Source organism: Lissotriton vulgaris, chromosome 8 (assembly GCF_964263255.1).
Source record: "Lissotriton vulgaris chromosome 8, aLisVul1.2, whole genome shotgun sequence".
Classification (NCBI taxonomy): domain Eukaryota; kingdom Metazoa; phylum Chordata; class Amphibia; order Caudata; family Salamandridae; genus Lissotriton; species Lissotriton vulgaris.
This window is the reverse complement of record NC_141696.1, coordinates 481,169,680-481,193,165: the sequence shown is the minus strand read 5'-3', so window position 1 is coordinate 481,193,165 and position 23,486 is coordinate 481,169,680. Positions and strand designations below refer to the sequence as shown.

General features: G+C 48.7%; 1 protein-coding gene across 1 annotated transcript in view; it reads right to left on the bottom strand.

Moving 5' to 3' along the window:
* Window positions 1-23,486, bottom strand: part of LOC147697214 (E3 SUMO-protein ligase RanBP2-like) — a 485,030-nt gene that overhangs the window by 421,732 nt on the left and 39,812 nt on the right. The gene's annotated exons all lie outside the window — the stretch shown is intronic.

Genomic DNA, 23,486 nt, shown 5'->3' with positions numbered 1-23,486 from the left:
ATACTTCAAAGTGAAAATATCTGGAAATTCACAGGTATCAACAGGGGTTTACGCTGGCTGTGGTTTGTAAAGTCTGCAACAGCTGTAAGATCCTTACTGTACTTTGCACAACCACGCACATTCAACACTATAAGCACAGAGTAGCTTCTCATCAAATCCCACTGCTTGTGAAGGATGAGAGAAGGCCCCACAAGATTTCAGAGATTTTGTGGGAACGATGTAAAGCTACTATGTGCGTATAAAGTATGTAAGCATCAGAAGTAGACCACAGGAAAGCACCAAGAGAAACATCATCAGATGGTTTGTCTTCTTCCTATAGAAGAGAGCGGCTAGCAGTCTCTTGTTTTCATTTCTTAATTTCTCCCACCCAATTTCCCTTTGGATCATTTGCGCTTCTTCCATGTCACAGTTTCCGGGAGCAACCTTGTGGTTAGTAGGAATTTTTGAAGGGTGGGGGCATTTCATACTACTTTCACAAATAAAGAGCATCTCTTAAATGGCACGAAAGTGCCAGTACATACGGTCATCGTGCCCTGAAGCAATCATTGGCCAGTGCAAAGTACTACTTAAATTTAATAGAACTAAACTAACCAAAGCAAGTCAATTTCCATCACAAAGAGGAACAGGTAACCACTTCAGCACTGCCTTCCTGGTTGTTGAGCTGAGTTAGAGCTCGCCTAGGTTTTTAATGCTTTTAATGTATTTTTGAACGCATTTCTTCTCAGTCACTGTATGATTTAAATCGCACTTACCATGCTGTCTGCTGTATTTACTGTTTCTGCTTGCCTAAAACTTCACCGATTAGGAGGGAATTGGGGGAAGGGAACAGGGCACCAATTAATATTAAGTTAGCGGGCTTGTTGTTCTTTTAGCCACACGCAACTTAATGGGCACGCTGACGCGACCGCGCAGCGGACACGCGCATCGGGCGTGTCAAAGTCTCACCACAGGCAAGCCAGTCTGCGCCCGTCCGCGCTCGGAACGGGCTCAGTTCCTTTCCCCCTGGTTCTGTGAAGCTAGAAATACGGGTCTACTTCAGGGATGCCCTTTTGGCTATGAACCCAACGGGCACAAAAGCGAGATATCTCTGCATAACACTTAGGGCTAGTCCTAAGGAGCAGGCAGCTATCTGTACTAACCGCCATCTAAATCTCCCCCATATTATGTATCATTCCATCAGTCAACCCGAACGCAAGATAGGAGTGAAAATAAAAAGAGCAGAATCAGATCCCCTACGTTGTCTACTGCTAAATGCTAGATCCCTGGTTAAGCACAGAGTGTGCACTGCTTATTGAAGAACATAACATAAAATTGGCTTTTTTAATGGAGTCGTGGTCAGATAAAGCCTCAGGACCGGACCTGGTTAAAGCCACACCCCTGGGTTTCCAGTGTTTCACTCAAGATAGACAGCTTAGAAAGGAGGGGGGATTGGCGGTTATTTATCATGACTCTCTGCAGCCCTCCTTACAAACAGCATCCATCACGGTCTGTGAAGCACTCTCGTTCAGTCTTCCTACTTCTCATCACAACCATTTTAAAGGAATTCTCGTCTATCAACCTCCTGGCCCTAGAGGTGGTTTTTTAGAGTCCGTCAGAACTCTACTAGAGGATGGGCTTTGTTCGGATTAATTTGCAGTTTTGGGGGATTTTAACTTCCATCTGGAAGCTCTCACCGAGCCAGACACAATTAGCCTGGGGGGGGGGGGGGGATTTTGGGGGACTTAGGAAACTTGTAGAGGCCTTACCCATATAGCAGGGCACATCTTAGATGGGTTGTTGGTGAAACCAACAACCCTAATTTGACCTGCACTGAGACGGTATTCCTTGCCTGAACTGATGACCACATCGCCATTCAGTTTGAACTGACATACTCCAACCTCAATCAACACATGTCAGAGCCCAAACAAGAGATAGATAGAAATCAGAGCATGGAAGGATATCAAAAGCGCAAAATTAGGAGATCTTCTTAAGAAAACGGCTTGCCCTTTTCCCTCAATAGTAGAGGATTCCACCTCTGCCTACACTGAATGGATAGAAATTGCATGCAATAAATTAGCTCCGGCAAAATTATGGACCCCAAAGCGCTCCCAGCCATCAGCCCCTTGGTTCTCTGAAGAATTGAGAAAGCAAAAACACGCCTGTAAATGCTTAGAGCGCGCCTGGAGAAGAGGGTATAACACCGCTGATGAGTCCTATAAGCTGAGCCTCATCCTTTATAAGAAACTATTACTTAATACTAAAAGGCTGTTTTTTACTGAACAAATTACTCAGGCAAAATCTTCCTCTAAAGAACTCTTTAAAGCAATTACAAAACTAACTTCTCCCGTTACTTCCATAAACCAAAGCAGTCCTGAATTATGTGAAAACTTAGCCATCTTCTTTCAGCAGAAGGTGGAAGCAATATATTCCTCATTTACGCCCACCCTGATAGAGGACACAGGGGTTTACGGTGGGCTTACGGCCAGTGAAACCAAGTCTACATCGACTTTAGACCGTTTCTCACCACTGGAGGAGCAAGACTCTATTAAACTCCTGGCTTCCATTCGATCAGGATCTCCACATGACACCTGCCCGGTGTCCGTGATCAAATTAGTCCCAGAGCTCATTTGTGCGGCACTCACCCCATTGTTCAATGCCATATTCAAATCTCGTCAGTTTCCCAAAAGATGGAAGATAGCATCCATCCTTCTGATGCTTAAACAAAATTTTGATCCCAAGGACCCTAATAATTCTAGACCCATCTCATCACCCCCTACCGGCTAAAATGATCGAAAAAGCCACGAATGCTCAACTTAGCATGTTACTCCGAAACAAATAAGACACTAGATCCAACACAATGTGGATTTAGGATAGAGCATAGCACAGCGCTGGCCTTAATAAAATCTACAGAGGAAATAAGGGAGGCCCTGGACCAAGGAGGGAATGCGGTATGGATTAGGTTTGATCTCTTGTTAGCCTTTGACACGGTCCATCATAAGGTTCCGATGGACCGGTTGTCAGAAGGGAGGGTACAAGGCAGGGCCAGGAACCTCTTGAAATCTTTCCTCACAGAAAGAGTTCAAATGGAGGACCTAGATAAAGTCTGCTCTAAACCTTTTTCCCTTCCATGTGGAGTACCGCAGGGCTCAACCCTCAGTCCCACACTTTTGAATGTTTATGTGACACCTTTAGTGGCCCTGATAAGATCCTTTGCGTTCCAATTGACATTCTACGCAGATGACATGCAAATAGTGTTGTCACTCCAGGATGGGCAAGAGGCTGAAACAGAAAAGAGATTCCATGATTGTAGGAAAAGTCAGGTCATGGATGTCATCAAATTGCTTGAAACTCACTTCGAGCAAAACAAAGGTCATTATATTTGGCTTTTACATGAATCTCTGGACGTCATGCTGGTGGCCGGAGGATTTAGGAACCCTCCCCGAGCCGACTAAGAAAGCAAATAACCTGGGGGTTACAATGGATAACAGACCCCCCCCCCCCTTCGGGGACCAAGTAAATGGGGTTGTCGCAGCGAGCTTTTTACGTCTCAGAATTATAAGGAAGATAAAGTCCTTCATACCAGCAGACAGTCTCAGGACAGTGGTCACGGCCCTCATTATGTCACGGTGCATTACTGCAACAGTCTTTATCTAAATAAAACACCTAAACAGACTCCAACTTGTGCAAAATGCGGCAGCCAGATTACGGACTGGGACACCCAAGTTTGTTTCAGTTAAGAAAGAACTAAAACAGCTTCATTGGCTCCCAGTCAAACAACAGACTGAATTTAAAGCCCTTTGCACTGTATTTAAGGCCCTCCAGGGAGCCAGCCCGAATATCTGAAACAGCGTTTTCAATAGTATGTTCCCAGAAGGGCCCTTCGCTCCAAGGGAGCAAACAGAGTGATTGTACCCCCAGTCAAACAAGCATTTGCAATGCAATAGGTCTCGCATTAGGAAAGTTTGAGCTATTGGTCTTGTAAATGACAATTTTTTTATTTATGTGTTGGTTTTGAAAATAGCTAAATTAATAGCTTTGTCATTTACAATGCCAATAGTTCTAACTTTCGCAAATGTGACACCTATAACCTGGGGTTGCGCTCAGTGATGCTGTGGTGGTGCTGAGTGGTGCTGAGTGGTGCTGAGTGATGCTGTGGTGGTGCTGAGTGATGCTGTGGTGGTGCTGAGTGGCGCGGAGTGATGCTGGGGTGGCGCTGAGTGATGCTGTGTTGATGCTGTGGTGGTGCTGAGTGATGCTGTGGTGGTGCTGAGTGATGCTGTGGTGGTGCTGAGTGATGTGGTGGTGCTGAGTGATGCTGTGGTGGTGCTGAGTGATGCTGTGGTGGTGCTGAGTGATGCTGTGGTGGTGCTGAGTGATGCTGTGGTGGTGCTGAGTGATGCTGTGGTGGTGCTGAGTGATGCTGTGGTGGTGCTGAGTGATGCTGTGGTGGTGCTGAGTGATGCTGTGGTGGTGCTGAGTGATGCTGTGGTGGTGCCGAGTGGTGCTGTGGTCATGCTGAGTGGTGCTGTGGTCATGCTGAGTGGTGCTGTGGTCATGCTGAGTGGTGCTGTGGTCATGCTGAGTGGTGCTGTGGTCATGCGGAGTGGTGCTGTGGTCATGCGGAGTGGTGCTGTGGTCATGCTGAGTGGCGCTGAGTGATAATGGGGTGGCGGTGAGTGATGCTGGGGTGGCGCTGAGTGAGGCTGTGGTGGTGCTGAGTGATGCTGTGTGAGGCTGTGGTGGTGCCGATTGATGCTGTGGTGGTGCCGATTGATGCTGAGTGGTGCTGTGGTCATGCTGAGTGGTGCTGTGGTCATGCTGAGTGGTGCTGTGGTCATGCTGAGTGGTGCTGTGGTCATGCTGAGTGGCGCCGAGTGATGCTGGGGTGGCGCCGAGTGATGCTGGGGTGGCGCCGAGTGATGCTGGGGTGGCGCCGAGTGATGCTGCGGTGGCGCCGAGTGATGCTGCGGTGGCGCCGAGTGAAACTGGGGTGGCGCCGAGTGAAACTGGGGTGGCGCCGAGTGATGCTGGGGTGGCACCGAGTGATGCTGGGGTGGCGCCGAGTGATGCTGGGGTGGCGCCGAGTGATGCTGGGGTGGCGCCGAGTGATGCTGGGGTGGCGCCGAGTGATGCTGGGGTGGCGCTGAGTGATGCTGGGGTGGCGCTGAGTGATGCTGGGGTGGCGCTGAGTGATGCTGGGGTGGCGCTGAGTGATGCTGGGGTGGCGCTGAGTGAGGCTGGGGTGGCGCTGAGTGAGGCTGGGGTGGTGCTGAGTGAGGCTGTGGTGGTGCTGAGTGAGGCTGTGGTGGTGCTGAGTGATGCTGTGGTGGTGCTGACTGATGCTGTGGTTGTGCTGAGTGGTGCTGTGGTTGTGCTGAGCGGTGCTGTGGTGGTGCTGAGTGATGCTGGGGTGGTGCTGAGTGGTGCTGTTGTGGTGCTGAGTGGTGCTGTCGTGGTGCTGAGTGATGCTGTCGTGGTGCTGAGTGATGCTGTGGTGGTGCCAAGTGATGCTGAGGTGGTGCTGAGTGATGCTGAGGTGGTGCCGAGTGATGCTGAGGTGGTGCCGAGTGATGCTGAGGTGGTGCTGAGTGGTGCTGAGGTAGTTCTGAGTGGTGCTGAGTGATGCGGAGTGGTGCTGGGGTGGTGCTGGGGTGGTGCTGGGGTGGTGCTGAGTGATGCTGGGGTGGCGCTGAGTGATGCTGGGGTGGTGCTGAGTGGTGGCGCTGAGTGATGCTGGGGTGGTGCTGAGTGATGCTGTGGTGGTGCTGAGTGGTGCTGTGGTGGTGCTGAGTGATGCTGTGGTGGTGCGTATGTTCCCAGAAGGGCCCTTCGCTCCAAGGGAGCAAACAGAGTGATTGTACCCCCAGTCAAACAAGCATTTGCAATGCAATAGGTCTCGCATTAGGAAAGTTTGAGCTATTGGTCTTGTAAATGACAATTTATTTTATTTATGTGTTGGTTTTGAACATCTTGTACACACAAACACCTATTTCACTCTTATTTTACAGTTCATCACATTTTAACTTATGCTAATAAAAAGAGAACTGGATTCCATTCTTGAGCAGCCTTCAGAATTGCTTTCATTTCTTTTATTTAAGTAAAAGCAACCTTGTTTTAAATTGTAGGAAGCTGGCTCATTATAGGATATATCAAAATAAGATATTTTGTGAAAAGAGTTCAGTGTTTCCCTCACAAGTAGACTGGCTTGCTCTAGCAATTCAAAGGTGCCCTTCTAGGGGGTAGTGTGGTCAAGCAGCCTTAGGCATATCTTAGTTAGAGGAGGGCAAGACATCTGAAAATAAACACACTTGTCAATAAATGAGACACACGTCACAATAAGGGGATCCACACCATTTTATAACAAATAACAAGTATCTTTAGATCTGTTTGGGCACCAGAAGCAATTAGTTCAGGTAAATACGTTGTTAAATACAAATTATTTTCTGTTCAAAAAGTACACAGTGCATTTTTTGGAAGCTGCAATGTTATCCTATGGGAGGAAAAGTTAATGCGGCATTCAGGGACAGTACATCAACTTATGGGAGCAATCTCCAGGAGTTAAGGTGAGGGTGGGCAAGGTCCAAGGCAGTACCAGCAGAACACCACGAGCGTCACTAGTCTGGCCAGGTGCAGGGGTGCAAAACAGCATTGGTGCCCAATGTTACTCTATGGTGATTGCTCTTAGTGTAGAGAGGACTCGGACTGGGAAGTCAGGCAGGCTGAACCAACAGAGGGGGGGTCAGGCCTCACAATGCTCGGGTCCTCTTCGCAAGTGCTCAGGGGCGACAGATGCTGTCGTGTCTTTAGGCATCAGGTTTTCCTTACTGGGAGGAGTCACGGTAGAGGAGGCCTGTGTGCCGAGGCTGCAGGTGATGTCAGAGACCTCATGAAGGCAAAACCATTGTAAACTTGGTCTCTGGAGGACTGGGGGGACCACGAAGATACCGTGGACCCACTTCAACTTGGGTGCGGAGTGACTGGTGTTTTCAGGTGTCAAGTTTCTGCAGTCACGAAGTCCTAACAGGAGTCTTTGGATGCTTGCAGGGAAGCAGGTCTGCTACTTCTTGGGAGGTCTTGGTTCCTAAGTGAAGTGCTGGCAGGTCTCCCTGCCTTTGGGGACTTAGCAGCTGCAGGACAAGTCGTCTTTTGGTGCAACTGTTGAAGTCAGCTCGCAGGGTTGGCGCCAGCCAGGTCAGTTGCTGGGTCTTCAGTTCCTGTAGGTTTTAACTCTTCACGTCTTTAGTCTTTCAGGTCGGCAGGATCTGATTTCCTGGTGCCAGGCTCCCCTAAACATTCAACTTCGGGGTGTTAAGGGAGTGTAGGGTGATAGCCAATGGATTACTGATCCTTGTGGTCACTATGCACCCTATACAACCACTACCCATGGGAAGCAGGCATAGCCCGGCCCCAGAGTTCCTAAGTGTGCCAACACAAAGATGGCCAATTCTGAAAAGTCGTACCCACATCAGGTTAGACCACCTTAGGGTGGTACTAGCCTGAAAATGGGCGCGCTACCTGACTAGCTAATTTTCCTGCCTGTCCAGGAGCCAAAGTGATCTGACAAAGGGGGTCAGCCTCCTCTCCTGTGAGGGGAGCCAGATTGGCTTTTCAAAGGTGGGAGCTTCTTTGAAGCTTGCCGGCCTAGGTCTACTAATCAGTAGGTCATCCTGAGGGACACGGTGTGAACACCCTCTTCCCGCGTAGGCATTGTTTCGGATCTCCTGAGAGCAAAGGCCCTCACCTTGGGAGGTCAGAAATCTGTCTCAGGTGGCAGGCTGGCGGAGACCAGTCAGCCAACACACCAGAGGCTGGTAGGTTTTAAGGGGACACACCTAAGGTGTCCTGTGTGTGTATGTATTCATAAAGCCACCACTGGAATCAGGGTGGGTTTGTGAATATGAAATGTTTAATACCAAACATCCCTATTTTCAGTGAAGGCAACATGTAGCTGGCGCACTCGTTTTTACCAGTGTCCAGCAAATGTTCTGAAATGGCTTCCCTGTTCACTTACGCTGGCAGTAATGGAACTGACCAGTGCTGGGGCATATAGGCTCATGCAGGTACTATTAAGAACCCAGACTAAGGGCTATAAGGCCTGCTGTAGGGGTTACTTACAAATACTACATGCCGTGTTAATGGACATGGCACACACGGATGTGAGTAACCACAAAACCCAGACTAAGTCCGGGATGAGGGAACCAGAGGCACGGGGTGCTGGGAGTCAGCAGCCTCCAACAGAAACTGTTAATCACAATAGAGCCGCTCTCAGGGAAGTGTTGCTAGTGCTATTCAATTTCTGAGTGCAGGCATCTCACAAAAAGTGAAGGACTGGTCTCACACACCACCTGGTGTCATGCTTCATCATTGACCAGTCCTCGCTTTCTAAAAACTTGGTTTGATAGAGGGCGGGCATACACCGGACGACAGGGATGCACTTCTAAGCTAAGTGGGGGCCCATAAAAAAATAGTGAGGTTAAAAAACCATTATAGATGTCAAATCAAATTTTAATATTGCTGGCATCTATATGGTAATTAAAACAAAGTGATTGGTGTAGTGGGGATATTATTGTACCCCCACCGATGTCAATGAGGTTGACATGTTTCTGCCCATTACCCAGTAGGATCAGTGGCATTCATCAGGACCTAAACAAATAAGTAAACTGCGGGCTCCACTCTTAGCAAACTGTGGTGAGAGGATTTCCACTGGGTGGGGTGATAATGATCACACTCCACCGTGATCTGGCCTGTATCTAAAGCCTGAAAGACAAGCACTGGCGTTGCCAATAAGTCTCGCAGTAGGGAAGTTGGAGCTGTTACAATTGCAAATAACAATGCCTTTTTAAAAACAAAGGGCTTTGTCATTTACAAAACCAATAGCTCCAACTTTCCTAATGCGAGACCTATTGTGCACTGCACAGTGTGGGTGAAAGTGGCACTGCGTGGGTGTGAATGGCTTTGAGCGAGTGGCGTAGTGTGGGTGAGTGGCGTAGTGTGGGCGAGTGGCGTAGCGTGGGCGAGTGGCGTAGCGTGGGCGAGTGGCGTAGCGTGGGCGAGTGGCGTAGCGTGGGCGAGTGGCGTAGCGTGGGCGAGTGGCGTTGCGTGGGCGAGTGGCGTTGCGTGGGCGAGTGGCGTTGCGTGGGCGAGTGGCGTTGCGTGGGCGAGTGGTGTTGCGTGGGCGAGTGGCGTTGCGTGGGTGAGTGGCGTTGCGTGGATGAGTGGCGTTGCGTGGATGAGTGGCGTTGCGTGGATGAGTGGCGTTGCGTGGATGAGTGGCGTTGCGTGGGTGAGTGGCGTTGCGTGGGTGAGTGGCGTTGCGTGGGTGAGTGGCGTTGCATGTGTGAGTGGCGTTGCGTGGGTGAGTGGCGTTGCGTGGGTGAGTGGCGTTGCGTGGGTGAGTGGCGTTGCGTGGGTGAGTGGCGTTGCGTGGGTGAGTGGCGTTGCGTGGATGAGTGGGGTTGCGTGGATGAGTGGGGTTGCGTGGATGAGTTGCGTTGCGTGGATGAGTGGGGTTGCGTGGATGAGTTGCGTTGCGTGGATGAGTTGCGTTGCGTGGATGAGTTGCGTTGCGTGTGTGAGTGGTGTTGCTTGGGTGAGTGGCGTTGCGTGGGTGAGTGTGGTGTTGCATGGGTGATAGTGGGCTTGTGTGGGTGTGAGTGGCGTTGCGTGTCTGAAAGTGGTGCTGTGTGGGTGAAAGTGGCACAGAGCCTTTGATGTGGCCTGGCGCAGGAGAAATGCTGCTGCTGGGAACAGATGGCCTGGCCGTGAAGCAGGGGGCGGGGCAGCGCTGGGGAAGCCTGTGGGAGGGTGATTGATGCCTTTGATGTGGGGAGGGAGGAGAGCCTTTTGCGAGCCTTGTGCAGGAGAAATGCTGCCGATGCGCGTGCATATTACACTATTTCACGTTTTTCATTTATTCTCTTTTACTTGTAAAGGGGCCATTATTAGTCCCAAACTATAGAAAAGTTAGAACGAAGTGTCACTTTTGAAACATTAGTGAAACCACACCACCACACAGCATCAGCAAGCATGCACACGCAAACTGGAAACTGATTAACAGAGATCTCCTTCCCAAAATGTCTAATTGACAACGCATTTCGTTTCACGCAGTATGCTGCTCTGTGAGCAAGGACACGCTGTACTCTGCAAATGTGGGAAAGTGGGCAATTTTATTTATGAAGCTTGCAGAAACGACATCACCATAAATTATACCATAAAATATATATTTCTCGTGGCAAAATTGCAAAAACGTTTTACTTTTTCAAAAAGTCTAACACAATTAATTAAAATATTCGAAATCGTAAAAATAAATGTGACTCAAATAACAGATGAATGAATCAGCCTGCAGATTTCAAAGGACATTATTGTAGGCGATGCGATGTGGGTAAGTATAGAGTGCAGGCATGGTGAAAGGAGATGCGTGGAGGATGGGGGCGGGCTTGGGAAACAGAGTACGGCCGGCCTGCGGCCGGCCATGAATAATTAAGGGAGGAGAAGCCCTTTGATGTGCTGGGCTGGCCCTGAATGCGCGTGCTTGTTCACGTGAACTTCATGAAAACCGCGGGGCTGAAAGCCCTTAGTTTGACGATTATTTTCGCCACTTGAATTCTCGTTCCCTCAATGCGCTTGCGCGCATTGTAGGTCACAAGACCTAAAAAACAGATTGGTTAGGATCTGTGACAAAGCACTAGAAACACTAAGCATTTATATAATCCGCCATACACACCCTGGGAGCGGCTCCATTGTGATTAACACAGGGATGTGTCCGGTTGCGTTTTCACTTTTCTCTAGCACCAAAACAAGCAGCCTGTGATGGCACCCTTCTTGAGTTTGGTCAGGGGTCCCTTACAGTGGCACAATTCGTGCTGCAGCTTTTGGGGGACCCTCTTTAGTTCCTCAGGCCCTAGTTATCATTTACTAGGGACTTGTAGAATGTGCTAAAGGTATACAAATTGAGGGAACAATTGTAAAGTTTTGGGAAAGAGATCTGGTACTGGAAGCCTGGTTAGCAGGAACCCAGCACACTTCCAGTCGAAATCATAGTATGTACCAGGCAAAACGTGGGGATGACAATGTCAACAAGCATTGGAAATGCAATAGGTCTCGCATTAGAAAAGTTGGAGCTATTGGTCTTGTAAATTATTTTTTTTTTATTTATGAGTTGTTTTTGAAAATAGCTAAATTAATAGCTTTGTCATTTACAATGCCAATAGTTATAACTTTTGCAAATGTGACACCTATAGCATTTGTAATGCAACATGTTTTGTATTCACGTGACTTAGATGTATTGATATTACAAATAACAAAGGCTTTACATTTTTTTAAATAAAATTTTTTTTTTGGAAGACCTTTATTACGTCAGTTGCAAATACACGGCTTCAGGCCTACAACCCAACGGGCCGGCCGCAATGGTTGAATCAGAAGCAAATATAATTCTCAGCACACAGCCAGACTGCCAACAGCCAAAGGCCCGGCGGCGTATCAAGCAGCATCAAGCAGTATAAAGATGGAAGCGAATTTGAAGTAGCAATGACAAATCTCCTTATGGTCTCATTTTTGCTTTGTTTTTGTACAAAAACAGTCAAAATGCAGTAACAAACAGAACCCCCCCCCCCCAACCCCCACCTCCGGGCCGCAGTACATTAGCTGTTCGGATATCATAAGGGACAACAGACTTGATGAGTGGGATCCCTCACTTCACAGGGGAGACTCACTGCAGAACAACCTCCGAGGCATGCATTAAGAGTAACCAGGAATTGCAATGGCATAGGGGGACAGCTACAGGTGGGAATAGCGCAGGCAGTGACATGTTATTGGCCAGGCAACAGACATATACCCAAGGCAGCATCCCAAACAGTTAAGCAAGGGAACACAAACTACCAACAGCTTGCCCCATCTGAACAGGCGGCCCCTCAGACAGGATATTCCGTCCCTCAGAGACATGAGCTAGATTAGTCATCATCAGAGAGTTGTGCCAGCATATAAGCGGTATGCGGTCCCCAAATATCTCGGGGGCGTGAACCAGCCGGCAATTCCTCATAATAGCACGTCAACTGGTCTCAACAGTATGCCAGTTCTTGCAGCCAAGTCTTCACATCCGGGGCCCTCCTCCCTCCCCAGCAGGCTGCCACTCTGCGCTTGGCCAGCTGTAGCGCCAGCGCCACCAACCGCCTCACACTCAACGGAACACCAGACACCATGCCGAACAAACATACACGTGGTGTCGCTTCAATTGTCACTGAGGTCATAACAGACAATGTCTCAGTCACAGCAATCCAAAACCTTGACACACGCGTACACATCAAGCCAGATGCAAGAAATTGGCCACGGCAGTCCCGCAACGTACACACGCAGGCGTATCACGCAGACCAAATTTTAAAAAGTTGCTCTGGGGAATAATACCATTGTTGTAGAAATTTATAGTGCAGGAGCCTAAAGTTCCCATTAACAGCAAACTTCCCAGTCATGGCACAGCACTCCGCCCACTCGTCGTCCAAGAGCGGCTCCAGCAGACAGGCATCCCATCTAGCCTTAGCAACTATATCCACACCACACTCCTCGTCCTGCAAGGTTTTGTACAGCCTCGAAACCATTTTGATGCGAGATGTCGCCGTATACATCAATTGCAGCGCGGCCAGCGCAGGCGGCTCCATCGGGTAGGTTGGATAGTGATCACGCACCGCGGCACGCAATCTGACATAAGTGAAGGTAGCCATAGTGCTATTGTTTGTTTGGTCCAGTAACGTCTGCAAGGGCAGGAATCGGCGCGCTGGGAATATATCCCCCATGGTGTGTATACCAACATCCTGTATCAATCTCACTCGACACCGAGATGTGCTCATGGTATAGCAAGGGCATGGCTGGTGCATAGAGTGGTAGAGAACCAGCGCGCCTGCCTAATTCTCGCCACGCCTTCACTGTGCTCTGCACCGCGTCCACCTTGCCCCTCTCATACACGGAAAGTGAATTCACAATCATCGCCTTTAAGGGCAAAGGGTGTGTCGCCGCCGCCTCTATCGCCACGTGCGGTCTATATGGTGGCGCCGAGATCCAATATAATGCAAAGTGCGCCTGTGCACATAGATAGTATAATTTCAAGTCGGGCACCGCAAAACCACCTCGCTCATAAGGTTTGGTCAGGGTATCCCATTTAACTTGCGGTTTCTTCCCTCCCAAGGCCAAGGTAAGGAGCAAGGACTGCAACGTTGTAAAAAAAAGTAGACGTCAAATGGAGCGGAATGTTCACAAAGTAATATAGAAATTTGGGAAGCACTATCATTTTGATTAGGACCACACGGTCCGCAAACGAATCCAGCGCGGGACCTGGTCTTCTAACTTTGAAATGGCCACACCATAGTTAGCACAGATTATTTCTTGGGTATCTCTGTGTATCCATATACCTAAATACCGGACAGGTTCCTCAGCCCATTCCAAGGGAAATTCTAACGGAAATGGGCGCGTAATGTCAGTCAATGGCAGCAAGATGGATTTCCCCCAGTTTATCGACAGGCCGGAGAAGTGTTCAAACCTAACATATTCCCTGAGTACCCCATCTAAGTACCTGTCTGGTTCCCGAATATAAAGCACCATGTCATCCGCGTACATGGATACCGCCAAGGAGCGAAGACGGAAACATAGAGCCGAGGGCGCGTGTCTTTGCCGCAAAATACAGGCTAAGGGTTCTAAAATGATAGCGAACAGTAAGGGCGATAGTGGACACCCTTGCCTCGTGCCCCTCTGTATTGCAAACGGCGCCGACACGCGCCCATTGACTCGCACGCGGGCCACCGGGTCAGTGTACAGCAAAGCGATCAGCGACGTGAAAAAGAACGGCACACCCATGCGATGCAACACTGCCATCATGTATTTCCAGGCCACAGAATCGAACGCTTTGGCAGCGTCTAAAAGGACCGCCACCAAGTCAGGTTTGAGCAGGTGAAGGACAGCAAAAAGGGCCCTTAGGTTAGGCGTGGTTGCGCGAATCGGCACAAAGCCGGATTGGTCCGGCAATACCATTACCGGTAATAGCAGTTATAATCGTGTAGCTAACACCTTGGCAATAATCTTAACATCAGTATTCATTAAGGACAAAGGCCGATATGACTCACATCTGTCTAGCGGTTTACCCGGTTTCGGAAGAACCACCAGCAGAGCCTCCCTCATCGTCGCCGGTAGTCGTCCTTGCTCAAAGGCCTCCGCCAACAGCATCGCCAAATGTGGCAATAGTAAATCCACATATTCTTTATAGAATTCAGGTGGCAGGCCATCGGTACCAGCAGCCTTGCCATTGGACAACGCCGCAATCGCATCTCTCAGTTCCCCCTCAGTGATATGGTGCATTAAAAAATCCTGCTGCCCCTTCGAGAGCCAGACCAATGCGATATCCTCTAGGTATTCCGCAATTTCCTCCTCGTCTGCCGTGTCCCTATATTCATACATGTTTGTATAGTACTGTGTAAAAACACTCTAGAATGCCTTCCGCCTCCGTCACCGTCCTATCACCATCTCTGATCTCCTGCACTGCGCAGTGTTTAGCCCAGGGGTCCTTTATCCTATCCGCCAGTCCCCCCCCCGGGTCTACCACCCTCCCCATAGTATTGCGCTCTAGTGCGTTTGGACAGATATTTGACTTCCTGATCCGCCAGTTCATTGTATTCAGAAACCTTCAAGCGTATTCCGGCCAACAGGAGGGCTGTTGCTCATATTGTTGCTCCATACTCAACAATTCACGCTCCAAACGAACCATAGAATCCCTAAGGGATTTAAGTACTCCAGCCTGCATACCAATACATGCACCTCGCACTGTCACTTTAAACGCCTCCCAAACCACACCCGCACTTGACACTGACCCAACATTCTTATCGAAAAACGTTTCAATCTGGTCTTGCAAACCCTCTCGTAGCACCATGTCCGTCAAAACCCCAGGAGGCAACCTCCATGTGAACGGGACATGCACATGCGTCGGGAGCTTAACTTCCATCAGCACAGGAGCATGATCAGATAGTGTGCGAGCCAAGTGCGCCGTCTTCGACACCCAGCCACTTACATCTTTCGTTACCAGCCAGTAATCCAGGCGTGACCAGGTATCATGAGCGGACGTATAGCAGGTGCCCTCTTTCACTCCTGGATGTCCCAGACGCCATACATCTACCAGTCCCAACACTTCCATCCCATCTCGTACAGCCCCACAGGCACGCTTCATTGATGTCTGGCGCACATCTTTCTTATCCAATTCCCGATCCAGCGTCACATTCAGATCCCCCCCGCAAATAATCGCAGATGGAGGCAACTGGTAAACCTTATTCCACAACGTGACATAGAAGTCTGGATCATCGACGTTGGGTCCATATATATTAACCAATGTGATCAGTGTACCACACAGTTTTCCATGCAAAATGGTGTAACGACCTTCCTTATCGATCTCTTCATGCAAACTCACAAATGGGACATCCTTTTTAATTAGAATCATAACGCCCCTGGCATAGGAAGAGTACGAAGTTGCCACTCTGGTACCAGCCCAACGGCGAGCAACCGCACCAGCCGCCTGCCCGCTAAGATGCGTCTCTTGCAGGAAGACCACTTGCACCCCATGCCTATGCAAGTATGCAATCACCTGCCTGGACTTTTGCGGTCTATTAAGACCCCGCACATTCCACGATATCCAATTCAGTTTTCCCCACTAGTCATAATTACATGTAATGCATATAACCAACCATCTGGCCTCTAATGTACTTTCCGGCCAATAAACAGTGATAGGTACGTTCGCTCCCATACCCCACCAAGAGCAAACCCCAGCATAGTGTATCGAGACATTTATGTGGTCTCCCTTATGTGTCAACCCCTTTAAAGAAACCCTACCGCACCTCCACCCAGTCTCCCACCACTCTTCAGCTGCCCCGAAGTGCCTAGACCGACCCCTCATCCCGTAGCGTCATTCCATTCAGTGCAATTATAGATATATAAACAGACCAATGTATAATGCCCAAAGTACCCCAACTACCCAATTGCTTGCCCGCCCACGCCCCACCCACTTCGACCCCCCCAACCAGCCAAAACAAGCCCATACCCCCCAACCCCCCCCTTCAACCAGCATGCCAACAGATTGTGGGGTATTCCCATATGTGGGGGTGAAGAGGCCCACAACTCCCGCTCTCAAGGAAAGCAGGAGGTGACCAAGCTACAGGACTCCAATTCCAGCCCCGTTGTCTCACAGCCACCCCGGCATTGTCAACAGTAGAATAGAAAAAGGGGAATGGTCCATGCCCGCCCCACGAGGAGCAGCAACTAAGTAGGTACATTACTGCGAATGCACAACACATTATCTACTGCTCAGGTCTGTACGTACCCATACATTTATAAAGAGCCACAATACAAGCAACATACACAGTTCTCGAAAGCACAGTGTGGCACCATAGAGTGCCAATGTTCAGTGCCCAGGTCCCTTGACCTCATGAAATGCACAGTTAGCTCAGTCCGTACGTGGCATATAACAGCGCCATTTGCGCAAGGCAGCAGAGCACATAATCCCCAACAGTGGGAAACTATCATAGCAGTACATCGAGTAACACCTGTGAAAAGAAGAGTTAATGTCACAGAAAAGGTAAATCACTGACAGTAAATAGCTCTTCAAAGGCTCAGCGACATATAATTACACTGCTCCCGAGCATAAGGGCACTATCAATTCTCCTCAGGTAAGTCATCGACGCCCTCCTGATCTCTGGCAGCGTCCTTTCTACGCTTCTTTTGCTTCTTTGCATAGTCCATGGCTGCTTTCGGCGAGTTGAAGATCTTATTATCAGACGGCGCTCTTATCCGCAGCCGCGCCGGATACAGCATAGCATAGGGGACTCCCTCTGCCCTAAGCAGTTGCTTCACTCTAGCAAATTCCTTTCGCGCCGTCTGTACCGCCATAGTGAAGTCTGGGAAAAATTCCAATTTGTTGCCCTGATAGTCTATGGAGCCCTTTTCCCTTGCTAGGCGCAGCAGGGTATCCCGATCCCTGTCATTCAAAATTCGAGCAATAATGGGCCGTGGAGGTGTCCCGGGAGCCGGACGCTTGGCCAAGGAACGGTGCGCCCTCTCCACTATGAATAGTTTAGATAGCTGATCAGCACCAAAGATATCCACAAAAAGTCTCTCCATGTACTCCTCCATTTTACCCACATTGGTCGATTCTGGCAGCCCGGTAACACGTATGTTATTGCGTCGGGATCGTCCTTCCAACTCCTCGTTCTTAGCTTGTATTACCGCCAACACTCGCTCCATACTGAAAACTTAATTAGTCACCGTGGTGAGGCCATCCTCCGTTGCAGATACCCTCTGCTCAACCTCATCCATACATTCAGTTTGTCGCTCAAATTGTGCAGACATGTGGTCCAGTCCATGGTTGACTGCCTCTATGGACTGAAGTGTTCACTGCATGGCCACTAACGTGGCCTCCAAGTTTGGCGCGCCTCCTGCACCCCCTGACGCCTTGGTATCCGGTGGACCCTGCGACGAGGGTGTCCCTGTCCTACGCGTTTCAAAAGTCAGCTTGGGCTGATTTCTCTCAGGCCGGCCCATGGCCCCTGCAATTGCTATTCACTCCCTCAGGCCAGGCGCAAGCTCCGGGGCGGCCACACCTCAGCCACTCACACGCTGGTTTGAACAGTCGCCGGAGCCAACAAGGCGACCGGAGAACCACGAGAGGCTATCTCTCACAGTCCTCAAGCATCAGGTGCCCCGATACAGCCTAGTCCATCGCCATCGACCCGAGGAGCTGCCACCATGCGGTTGTCAACCCTCCGGAGTGTCTTCTCCAGCAGGCCGGGGGAGCACGCCCGCGCCCGTCAGCTAGCAGTCAGGGCCCACAGGGGATCACAGGCGCAGCACTATTCGGAACCCTCGGTCCCTATCAGCGGCTCGCCCCCGCCAGGCACAGCTCGCGTGGCCAGACCCGGGGCAGCAGAAGCCCGCCTCCGCTGCTCCCGCTACCACCAGGCCCCAGCCCCACTCACCGCTACCAGCTTAGGCGATCACGCCATCTCTCCACCAGAACAGCATCAGCAAAGAGCTCCTCTCCCAGCCGGACCTTCTCGTAGGTGCGCCCCGTGGCCCCCGGCGCCACACCGGGTCCACAATCTTCGTCTCTGGCTCAGGCCTCCGGCTGCCCGGCTCCGCACCGTCTCGATGTCGCTCGTAGGAGGCTCTCCCACAGCAAGAATCGTCCCCGCCTTCCGCAGCACACACAGGTGGTATCCGTGCCTCCGCTTCAAGCACCTCCACTCGCAGCAGCAGGGCCAGCCAAAGCACCGGCGCCTCTCCGCTCACTGTTCCGGCAGGCCTGCGCCCTTCTCATGCGGTCTCGGCCGTCGCGGCACAATGAAGGCCGAAACGATATGGAAAACAAGGCGTTCAATCCCAAAATCAGGGTCAAACCACTCCACGGGCGGCCATGCACAATATCCCGCCGGGGTAGTGCGCGACAACAGCCAGATTAAGCAGATTAATAACGGATATTCAGCTCAGTCAGGCAGAGCCTCACAGATGTGCGGCCATCTTGCCGTGCGCCCTCTAGCGCCCCCAATTTTTAAAAATAATTAATACATTAATACTTAAATAAATTTATTTAATTTATAATGGCAATAGCTTAAACTTTTGTAAATAACTTTTGTGAAGAATATGTTCAGTGTATTTTATTGTGACGAAAATCCAAGAACCGAAGTGAATTATTAACATCTTTTTGTGACATTTGTAATAAAGCTTGAAACATTGAGAGAACATATTTGAACCAGTGATGCTGTGGTTGCGCCGAGTGATGCTGTGGTTGCGCCGAGTGGTGCTGTGGTTGCGCCGAGTGGTGCTGTGGTTGCGCCAAGTGGTGCTGTGGTTGCGCCGAGTGGTGCTGTGGTTGCGCCGAGTGGTGCTGTGGTTGCGCCGAGTGGTGCTGTGGTTGCGCCGAGTGGTGCTGTGGTTGCGCCGAGTGGTGCTGTGGTTGCGCAGAGTGGTGCTGTGGTTGCGCTGTTGTGAAATAAAATCTAATCACCCTCAAGATGTAGGAATCAAAGAAATGCAGCAGGTGAGGTGGAATGGACGACATAGTAGGAGCCATAAAATTTTTTGAAAATCTATCAAATAAAATGCAAAAAGACCCGATCTGAGCATTCCAGTAACCTTTTTGTGTACGTACCTTGATGTACCATACGTAATTTGGGTTGTATGAGCTGGCAAGGCCAAAGATGGACTATTTTTTGTTGTTTTTTTATTTTATTTGTGTATGAAGTTGCTGTTCTTTTCCTTTCTTGGCCTGTTTGATGTATGTGTGAACTTATACATCGGTCTCCCACAACATCTCATTCACAGCTTGCAGCTATTAAAAAAAAATGCCAGCGAGACGGATCCTTTTCATCTCCAGAAACCACCCCATTTCGAGAGGCCTAAAAGAACTGCAGCTCCAAACTAGTGGTGCGATGGAGTGCGCGAGAGGCTTTGAAGGCGGGTCAGCCGGAAGCTGAGTCACCGTGTCGAGCAGCTTTCGCCAACGTCACAATGCAAATGCAAAGCAGTAGTAAACACTCCGCAGCTAGCTGTGTGTGCACACGCGCGTGCAGCGCCGCCTCAAAGGTACAATCACATGTAAACATGGCAGGCTGCTAATGTGTGCTGACCCCAACAAGGTCTCAAAGCCCTGCGTGAAGCAGAGCAAGCGAAAGAATAGCAAGGACAGCCAGCCTCAGGTGAGAAACCCGAAGCAACGTGGACGAATAAACGCCTGAGCAACGCCACAGAAAAGGCTTTTACCTCACGAGGTTTGAGAACGCCGAGATTTCCTTTAACCCTATAGGTTAAAGCTTCCACAGTACCCCACATTCTCTCAGCTCCTGATAATGAGGGGTTGAATGTGGATATTCGAAATATCTGAGGGCGGTGTGCGGTCTTTCCTATTCATGGTCATGTGTATACCCCACGTTGTAACGTTCACACCCCAAACACGTATTTGGATTAAAGGCACACTATTAATCCATTGTGGAAGAATAGGTTAGGGAAAACTGGAGAATTGTAGTAAATTAGCTATGTTTTTTCTATAGAGTAAATAAATGTCACACTAATACAAATGGGTAAAAAAATAGGCTGACTGGATGTTGTCCCGTGTATATAATACCAAGTTAGATCTTTCGAATGTAAATTTTGTGGGAAATGCAGGAGTGCCTGCTAGCAAATGCTTGAAAAGTTAGCACAGTGCGTGGATAAACAGAATGTGCTTTGCATGTTCATGGTCATTTTTGTTCCAATAAACTTCTCACATGTGCATCAGTGTTTGAATGCATGCAATGTGAGCACAGCACAATATTACCCAGCAGACCCCACTTTACTGAATACCGTGCAACAAATCATTTCGCATGTGATCCATTTTTCCAGGCATACGTTTCTCCCAGAAACAGATGGCTGGCATTTGATACTGAGCATGCGCATTTTAGGTCAATGCGCTTGCGCATTGACCTAAATGCGCACGGGCATAGCACCAAATCGGGTAAAGTCTGTTTAAGTGCCGATAGTCTCGCTCTGCTCAATGCGCATGCGCATTGAGAGGAGAGACCTAAAAAGGGCGCTTTCCTACGAAGATGAGCAGCTAACACATTTCCCCACTTGTTGGCACGCAGGCCACAGGCTTTGTCAATGCTAAGAGCTATAGGGGAGCACTGTATAAAAAAATAAGGTAGAAGAACTTTTTCCTCGTAGGACTTCATTTGGCACAATTTGTGCATAAGTCACTGCTGGTATTCCTTTTGTTTTTTAAAAGAGGGAGAGGTGAGAGGATTGGAGGGAGGGTATGCATTACAGAGAGAGTGCAAATGAGGTGGTGCAGCAGGAAAAAACACAAGAGGAGCGAGGGGCCCTAACAGCATTTGAACTGGGGTTGCCACAAAGTGCACAATGAAACATCAGGGTTGGGGATGTTGAGTGAGAATGGATTGGCCGCAAACAAGCAGACCAGCAACAAATGAGTTGACAGGTGCAGATTGCAAAATAATACCAAAAAGAAAAAACACAGCAGAAGAGTCGCTGTTGCATGAGACACGAAGTGATGTTGCTTTTAATTGTGTTGTGATGTGTAGATTACTTGAATAAAAGTGTACTGGTGCCTACAATTTCTGGCTAGATAGCCACTGGCCCATCTGGCAAAAGTTAGCCTGAAGTCTGTTCTTTATGCTCTTTAAAGGTGCAAGGGTGGGCCCGAAGAGCTCTGGTACAGAAAAGAGAGCACAGAGAACAAAGAGAGGGCAGCAGAGAGGTAGAAGATATAGGACCAGAGAGCTAAAAGAGAGGGGGTAGAGAGTGTATAAAGAGATAGGAGAGGGAGGGGACAGAGGAGGGGGTGACAGAGGAGGGGAAAAGGAGAGACAGCAAGAGAGGCAGAGGGTAGGAGAGAAAAAGAGGAGCAGTGAGCAGGAGAGAAAAAGATGGGCAGGCATAAAAGGCAATGGGGCAGAGAGAGAACAGTGGAGAGCGGGGACACCAAGAAAGAAAAAGGAGCAGAGAGATCAGGAGAGTGGGGAGAGGGAAGTACCGAAAAAGAGAGGGAACACTGAGTGGGAGAGTAGAACAAGGAAAATTAGATTAAGATTTCTCACTTCCACCTGGTAAACCAGTTTCAGAGTAGGGGAGAAACTGATAAAACGCATCTGCAGATTCTAGCAACACAAAAAACACAATTTTGTGCAGCACACACATGTAGGGATCCAGTGGATGCCAGTACTTATCAGGCCTTTTGCAAGCATTCTCAAATGCATAATCCTTCAAAAAGGCCTCAGACATGATGAAGTCAAAAGATCCAATTTAAGTGGTCTGACCAGACTTTCTTTCACTGGGGGAAGATAATTGACAGTCAATGGGTAGCTCCATTTAGTAACAACTCTCCTAAGAAATGGGGTACAATCTGGCCGTCCCTCTGATTGCCAAACACATCTCTGGCATTAACAAAAATGTGTAACATAAGTAACTTGTCCAGTGGGTTTCGAGGACTGTTAAACTCACAGAGGGAAAATACAGAGCGGTCAAAAAAAGGTGCACAGGTAGGGCAGGACAGATTCACAAAGCCATACTGAAGGCTCTAGTTCCTACATGCTGGTCATATCCCTTTTGTGTCCCTGATGGATGGTTTGGCGAGTCATCTTTAGCTGCTCCTAGCCTGCTTTCCTTCAGTCTCCCCAAAAAAGAAATCTCAAGCAACTTACCACCACACCATCCCACCCTTTCGTGACCACCAATACCACCACCCTCCCAACTAATGTTAAAGCTGATCAATATGTAGGTAACATAAGTTACAAGAACAGGTAATCTGATTATCATATTTTTAGAACATTGAATAAACAAAGAAATAAAACCAGCTTTCCAACTCATGGGTTGAATTAGAACTTATCAAAGACATGCTAAAGGGAATATAGAAAACACCTGCTCCTTCACTGTTGTTTTTAAAGGAAACATACCTCTTGCTTTCAGATTTAGGACCATACAGTTAAGACAACTACAATTTAAGATGGCTGCAAATTTAGAGCCCACCCAGAGATACTTTGGCATAGTGTACCCATTCTGTGTACTTTAATGAAACCTTTAATATACATATGTGGATGCTTGTTTTGGAGTAGTTCACCAACAAGCCACTAGGTGTACATAGGTATACAACAAGTACACAAGTGGCAGACTCCAGCAATTCTTTAAATCTATTGCCTGCTTTGAGACCAATGCTTACTGTTGGTTGGCTTTCATGTCAATTACATATGATTGGCTCTTATTCAATGAATTTCCGTCCTCTTCTTGTGTTTGTCTCTACCTTGGAGTATAATTTTATTACCATCCTTTTGATTGGATGACTTGTATTCTCCAACTGCAGGCATTCAGAGAACTACTTATTTTTTTTCCTTTGAGAACTACACAGACGTGCATATGTTTTCTTTCTCTCTCCCTTATATATGCTAATCCCCCTGCTAAAACCACCACTCCTACACAATATCCTTGTTGCTGCCCCTCACCCCATCACATATATTGCTCTCTACACCTTTCCTTGTCCCATTTCTTTTTTTTAAACCTAACTCCTCAGCCCAGTTCCGCACTGCAACCCAAGCCGCTCTCCCATTCCTGCCCGCCACCTTCTGCCATTTTGTTCTCCATTTAACCTTTCTTCTTCTGGAATGATCCTTTGTAAGAAAAATATACCTTGGACACACTTATTGTACTCTTTAGTTTCAGGCCCAAAAATAGGCATCCGACATACATTGGAACAGTAAAAACAAAATTGCTGTTGTGTCATGATATATACATAGTATTGCACACACATGTATCTGTGATCACACCACAGTGTGATTATGTGTGAGCGCATACACATTATTGGCCTTTTTCTGCCAACACTTGGAACATAAACAAAAAACATTTATTTCCTTTTCCTAATAATCAACAAGATTAACAAGCACACCCATTGGCTATTCCAATGACCACTGTATACTATCAAAAGTTATTATAAGGGTCAAAAAATA